Source organism: Pinus tabuliformis, chromosome X, assembly GCF_031772625.1.
Source record: "Pinus tabuliformis cultivar Carrire ecotype Pingquan chromosome X, CPIR1, whole genome shotgun sequence".
NCBI classification, from domain to species: domain Eukaryota; kingdom Viridiplantae; phylum Streptophyta; class Pinopsida; order Pinales; family Pinaceae; genus Pinus; species Pinus tabuliformis.
In genome coordinates this window covers 821,187,600-821,194,117 of record NC_142308.1, presented here as the reverse complement: position 1 = coordinate 821,194,117, position 6,518 = coordinate 821,187,600, and the positions used below count along the sequence as shown (strand labels likewise).

At 30.8% G+C, this 6,518-nt stretch overlaps 1 long non-coding RNA gene across 2 annotated transcripts; it reads left to right on the top strand.

Moving 5' to 3' along the window:
* Positions 1–781: 781 nt before the first annotated feature.
* On the top strand, positions 782–4,997 carry LOC149142301 (uncharacterized). 2 transcript variants are annotated; one of them, XR_016265021.1, is made up of 3 exons: positions 782–1,026; positions 1,124–1,227; positions 4,644–4,997. It is a non-coding gene; the product is annotated as an uncharacterized LOC149142301 (long non-coding RNA). The 2 variants fall into 2 exon arrangements; XR_016265020.1 differs by having other exon boundaries at positions 782–1,035.
* The last annotated feature ends 1,521 nt before the right edge of the window (positions 4,998–6,518 follow it).

Below are 6,518 nucleotides of genomic sequence, written 5' to 3'. Positions count from 1 at the left end.
TATTGGTTATATATTAAATATAATGGTTTTGGGATATCAATTTCTAATTAGTTTTTAAGTATGATTTTTTGGAATTTTTAGTGGATTTGTCGTGAAAATTTGAGAAATAAATTTGTTACTCGATCTTGATTTATGTAGTTTAAACTAATATTTTTCTTCAATATGTAAATTCAGCATCCTCAAAATCCTATAAACACTTTGATTGTAAAAAATTCATTTATCGATTTCAATAAATCCCTACAAATTTTTAAACGAATTAAATTGGGGATTACTAAAAAAACACTTTCCAAAAAACTAAACTTAAAACTACTCCTTTTATATATATTTTTATACTAATTTTTTTCTTCCAAAGTAAGATGGTGAATTTAAAACTAGTGACATCACACAATACACCTATTCATTAATGGTCTTAACTTTCACGTGCCATAAATTGAAAATACCAAATTATTAAATTTAATCTCTTATTCAATTTTTATTACTATTTTAATAGCTATTATAAAAGACATATGAAATCTCCACTGTTAATTTCCCGGGGATGTATATATATTTTTAAATATATAACAAGTATTTTTAAAAAGAAAAGCATGCAAAATTATTGTGGCCATACAGTCACACCAGGTTTTCAACAGCTTTATTGAACAAACGGAATGAGTGTTAGGTGAGTATTGAATGGCAGTTACATAAGCAGCACATGGTTTTTGTGGATAGCATTGCTCATACAGTTCATGGATCACTGTGCTCTGCAATTATAAATTGTCACGAGGAATGAAGTGTGGTTTGGAGTCTCTAATTGTATATTTTTTTATATATATTCATTGTGTATACACTGTGTTTCTGTGAGTTTTGTATATTTTTATATATTTTTTCATTGTGTATACACTGTGTTTTGTGAATTTTTCTTCTGGTTTTGCGTTTTGGTGTAGTTCTTGTTAGTTGCAATTTTAGGGTCAAGATGGACGCTCCAGGTGATCAGGAAATGTCATACTATGAAATTATTCAGACGCGCAATGAGGAGAAAGGCTGTTTGTACGCCTGGTTTGTCCATCATATATCACTTTTACCACTTTTTATTATTTTTTTTAAAATGTCGGTCTGCTAATGTAGATCTGATGTGTTATTACAGTATCTTCACCATGTGCTGCTGCTTTTGCTGTGTCGAAACCTGCGAGTGCTGCCTCGATATTCTCTGTTGTTGCTGCATCTGAAAGTCATGTGATGGAAAAGCAGGTGGTCAGCAATGTAGTATAATTTGTGTGATTTCTGATGTGGTTGGAGGTTTGTGGGTATTATTAATCAAATTCTCATCTCTATTTCGCCCATTCTTTGAAGCAAAGTGGAAAAGTTAGCGTTGTGCGTCTTAGATCTGAAAGGATAGGCAAAGGCTCTGTTGGCATTACAAGAGAAAATGTCATAATGTTTTAATTTTTATTAAGTAAATAATTTCCCTTTATGAAAGGATTTAAACTAACAACTAAAAAAATATGTTGCATGATATTGAATTTTGAGTATTAAGTTTGAGGGTTAGGTTAATTGTTTTACTTCATTTCAAAATTAATTATGCTGTATAATATTGATTTTTGCATATTAATTTTGAGGGTTAGCTTAATTGATAGAATTATATTGTTAAAGTATTTTTTAATGAAAGAATTCACCTAATTTTTAATAAATTGATAGAATTATATTGTTAAAGCATTTTTAATAAAAGAATCCACCAACATTTTTAATAAAAAAATTCATATGATCAATTTTTTTTTGGACTCTACTCAAATATTTTAAACCTAAATATTTTCTCAAAAAATATAACTAAAAAATAAAATAAAGATAAATTATTTGCTTTATCTATCAGAGTCTAAATACTAATTTAAAGTTTAAACTGAAGGCTGGTGATTTTTTATACTTCTATTTCTTATTCAAATGGGCGTCCACGGTTCACTTTTCATTTTTCGTGGAATATTTGGGAGTGTTTTAAAATAAAACTGGTACTGCTATTTCTTATGTGAATGAGCGTAGAAGTCTTTTGCAATGCCTTTCAAAAGAAACGCGTTTGAAAAATAATTACAAATTATGTTTCATTAACATGGAATGTGAGACAATTAGCTTAAATTGTCAAAAAGAATTGATTAAGCTTTTAAGATTTTACTTTCCCAATTAACAATGTTATTTGCTTTATAAGAATCATCATCTCTCTTACATAAAATGCAGATGGAAGAAGAGAAATGGTTTTAGTCCTTCAGTCTTTTATTTTGTTATTTTATTAAAATTACAGCTTATAAAAAAATTATGTTTATAAGGAATTAAACTGGAATTTAATTATATATATATTTTTTATTGCTTATACCAAAATTCCACAAAATAGCTAAAGACGTTCCCAGTAGGGTAAAATGATAACATCACATTATCCCAAACAATCTACATTGCAACACTACATTTATGTGGTGTATTGAAGGGGTTGTGTTACTGAACTATAGAAAAAAATAGTTTACTCGGGTGTTTACATTCAAGGGCTAATCCCACTAAAGAATAGGAAAAGGATATAACGCGAAGTTTGACTACGTAGATTTCTTACTACACACATCTAAGGAAGTGGTATACACGGCTCCACGTTTAGTGGCTTGTTCTTATTCCGAGGTACTATGGCAAGAGAAAACCACTAGAATTAGACCTTAAAAAATTCTATTCAAGTCTATTAGGTATTTTAAATGGAACCATATACAAAATTATGTATACACAAAAGGAGTGTTAGTGACTAGGTTACTCTATATCCGAATTTGCCTTTGTATTAATATTAACTCATATTGTGAGAATATAAAGGTGGTAAAGAATGATTATTAGAGGGAGCCAAAAGGCAAAATCGTGTGGATGGTTGGATATTTTCTCACTCGAATAAATTACTCCTTAAACACTAACTTATATCTACTTTTTTATAGGTTGATGTGGAGAATTAGGTATGGAATTTCTCTTTGAAGTTGTTAGGTAGGGGCTGTGGTTATGACGGAAGACAATATTTTTTCCTATTACCATTTATATAGATATTATGGGATTTCATGTTAATATTGTTCGTGAATCATCACTAGCCCATACTACCTATACAAGCGAACCTCTTAATGTTTTATCGTGTAATCAAACACTAGGCTCCTTCTACCATATATCCTATTTTCCATGAATGTGAAGGGTATTACACTAAATTCATAAATAATAGTGCATAGATTTAGATTAATATACTATATAGATTTGATATATCGTCTATATATTAATATAAATTTATTTATAATAAAATTTGCAAATCATTGAAATAGATTAAGATGTTAATAATATTAATGGGTATCATTGTGTGCCATTATAGATTGATGTTAAATATCAAGTGTGACACTATATTGATTAACTTCTACTTAGTTGTTCGAGAGGAAAGAAATATATATTTTTTTCTTCAAAAAGAGTGAAAATATGGTTTGTTCAATAATGTAAAAGTATTTCTAGTTGAGAAAGTTATTCTACTTGCATTTGCATTTCAAAACATGGCATTATTATGTCATTCTAAACACGAAGAACCATAAATAATTATGTTCAAGTATTCCATGTGAATTTAGAGCATTGATTTATAAATGGAAAGAATATAATGATATATTTTTTTCCTAAAATAGTAATAATTTATATTGTTTTGATATATATTTTTATTTTAGTAAATTTTTATATCCTTTTGAATATAAAGAGTTGAATTTGAACCATTGGGTAGTTGGAAGGCTGCCAATGAAATATCACATAAATATGAAAGTTGTAAATGATCAAACTACTGTTTCGCTCTCATTAAGTGGCCTTATAGTCGGGTTCTTGTAAAAGCAAGAGAGTTTGATGGTTTTGTCAAGGTAAATAATATCATATATTATTATTGAATAAAGGCAACAAAGCTAGAGTTTTATGAGCTCTATGTATACATTTATTTCATTTCTTTAACTTTTGTCAAAGCATTATTGTTTTGTTTGATAAATTATGTTGTACAAATATAATTTGGACCACTCTACATGAAGTTATATTAGAGAAATATTGCAATGTTGGAAATAGATATATCAACATACAAACAGAGAACGCACATTGAACTTAACACAACAAAGCTTGTCCATTCGATTACCAAAGAGGGGTTTTTATACACTGTGCAGAAGCTTCTTGATCGCCTAGAATGTTGGTGGCGATGGCTTCTTCAAGAAGCTAAAGAAATCTCCAAAAGCTCCGAGACGGTTGAGCATTTAATGATTTATGTGTTGGAATTATTGTTTATCCAATACTCCCCTTAATTCCAACCATATGAAAAACACACAAAATATTCTAAAACACAATACATAAGGCATAAACATACTCTTAATTGACATGCCTACTGGTTTAAGTCTCGTCTAGGCTTACCACATAATCTGGATTTTCTACAACACATAACTTACTTCTACAAAACTCATATTTAGCCTTTCCAAGAGGCTTAGTAAATATGTCAGATAAATTCTCATTTGTATTACAATATATTAAGTCAATTTCCTTTGATTGGACTTTTTCCCTTACAAAATGATATTGTGTGTCTATATGATTTGACCTTGCATGACATACATGATTGTTCGCCAATTTGATGGTGTTTTGATTATCACATCTAATCACTGTAGGTTCTTGTTGACCTTCACCAACATCTTCAAGTATCCTTCTGAGCCATATAGCTTCACAGGTGGCACTGCATAATTCTTTATACTCTGCTTCAGTTGATGATAAGGAAATTGTTGGTTGTTTCTTACTGCTCCGTGATATAGCTCCTGATCCTATATTGAACATGTATCCAATGGTGAATGTTAGGTCCCTATAATACTAGTGATTCCCCCATTACTATTGTCAGTGTAGCCCTTATTTTTATTATTGTGCCCCTATTGTTGTTCGCATATTGTTATTAGTGTGCCCCATAGAATCCCACTGTTGTTATTCTTGTGCCCTTGTATCATTATTGTTATGTCAGCTTTGATTATATTGTGACCCCTTAGACTCCTATAAATAGAAAGGAGGTTTAGTACTTTGTATCATCAAAGAATTGTTCATTTGTGTAATGTAAAGGAGGTTTCCGCCTCGAAGAGGCTGATTTCTAAGGCGTTGATCTTTCTTTTCTATCTTTTTGTAAGTTGGTTTCATAACAGTGAATTTCCTGTCATATGGATTTTTGGCCCAATCAAAATCAGAACAACGTGTCAATTCAACATTACTATCATTAGTATATTCAATACCAAAATTGGTAGTTCCCTTTAAATATTGAAGGACCCTTTTTTCAGCTATCCAATGGCTTGAGGGGTCACTGGCTTGACTTCAGCTCTAGACACAATCATTCATATATTGTAGCCTTCCATTAAAGTCTGCAACTTAAACTTCCAATTTGAATAATTTTCACCATCTAGCTTGTTAGAATTTCATAAATAATACTTTGCTAATACATTTTCCATTATCAATAGCCTTATGAATCCTTAAGTACCAACCACCAAGAAACAATTTTTTCACAACTTCAATAAATAATTTCCTTACTCAATCACAAATAATAACACCTTTTTGAAACTAATTTTACTTACTACTTAACAACACATTATATATATATATATATGTTAATTTACTTCATAATCACAAAACATCACAAGGCATGATATAAACGTACAATTATTTCAAACAATGAATCGTTCCTTCTAAAGTGAATTCTTCGCCTTAAGGATTTCTTCAAAAGAAGCCACCTCTGCAACACCCAAAAGCTTCAATGCATTCTCAAAAGACATCTCAGATGGCACAAAATCATCTTATTGATTTCGTTTTGCGCCAAAATCATATTTCTCCAAAAGCACCAAAACATAATGAAATTCTGCTTATAAAGTTTAAAATTTCATCACAAAACCAGTAAAACAATATATCATACGTTAAATGCAAATGCTAGATGAACATCAACAATTATAACCGTTAAACTTTTGGCAGCCTTCTTAGCTATAAGATTATAGTTGCATTCATTTACATACTTGACCAGAGTAATAAACTAAACATTTTCTAATTTAAAGCAACTTCCAAACACTATAACATTCAAATAAATAAATGCATGGACCTTCCTAATGCTTCTCCACCTCGTCCCTGACTTTCTGGAATACCCTCCTCAAGAAACCACTATTCTACACCGTTTTGGAACCCTTCAACGAGCATCAGAAGTAGTCCTCCACACCAGATGATTCTTACACATAAGCAGATGGACTGCAAGTTCACAACAGTGAAAACTCATGCATAGGGATGCAGTAACCTCAGTCCTTCGATAAGCTCACCCTTACATGCAGTCGTCTGTCTGAGATTTCCTTACAACACACCCTCAGCATATTGATCTCTCACAAAGTGATCTCACACTGATCGCTTACAGAATGATCTCTCACACAACAATCTCACACTGGTCACTCACAGAAAAGCCTTAAGATCTCAACACTCAACCAAGCTCTGATACCAAGAAAGAGAATGCACAATGAACTTAACACAACATA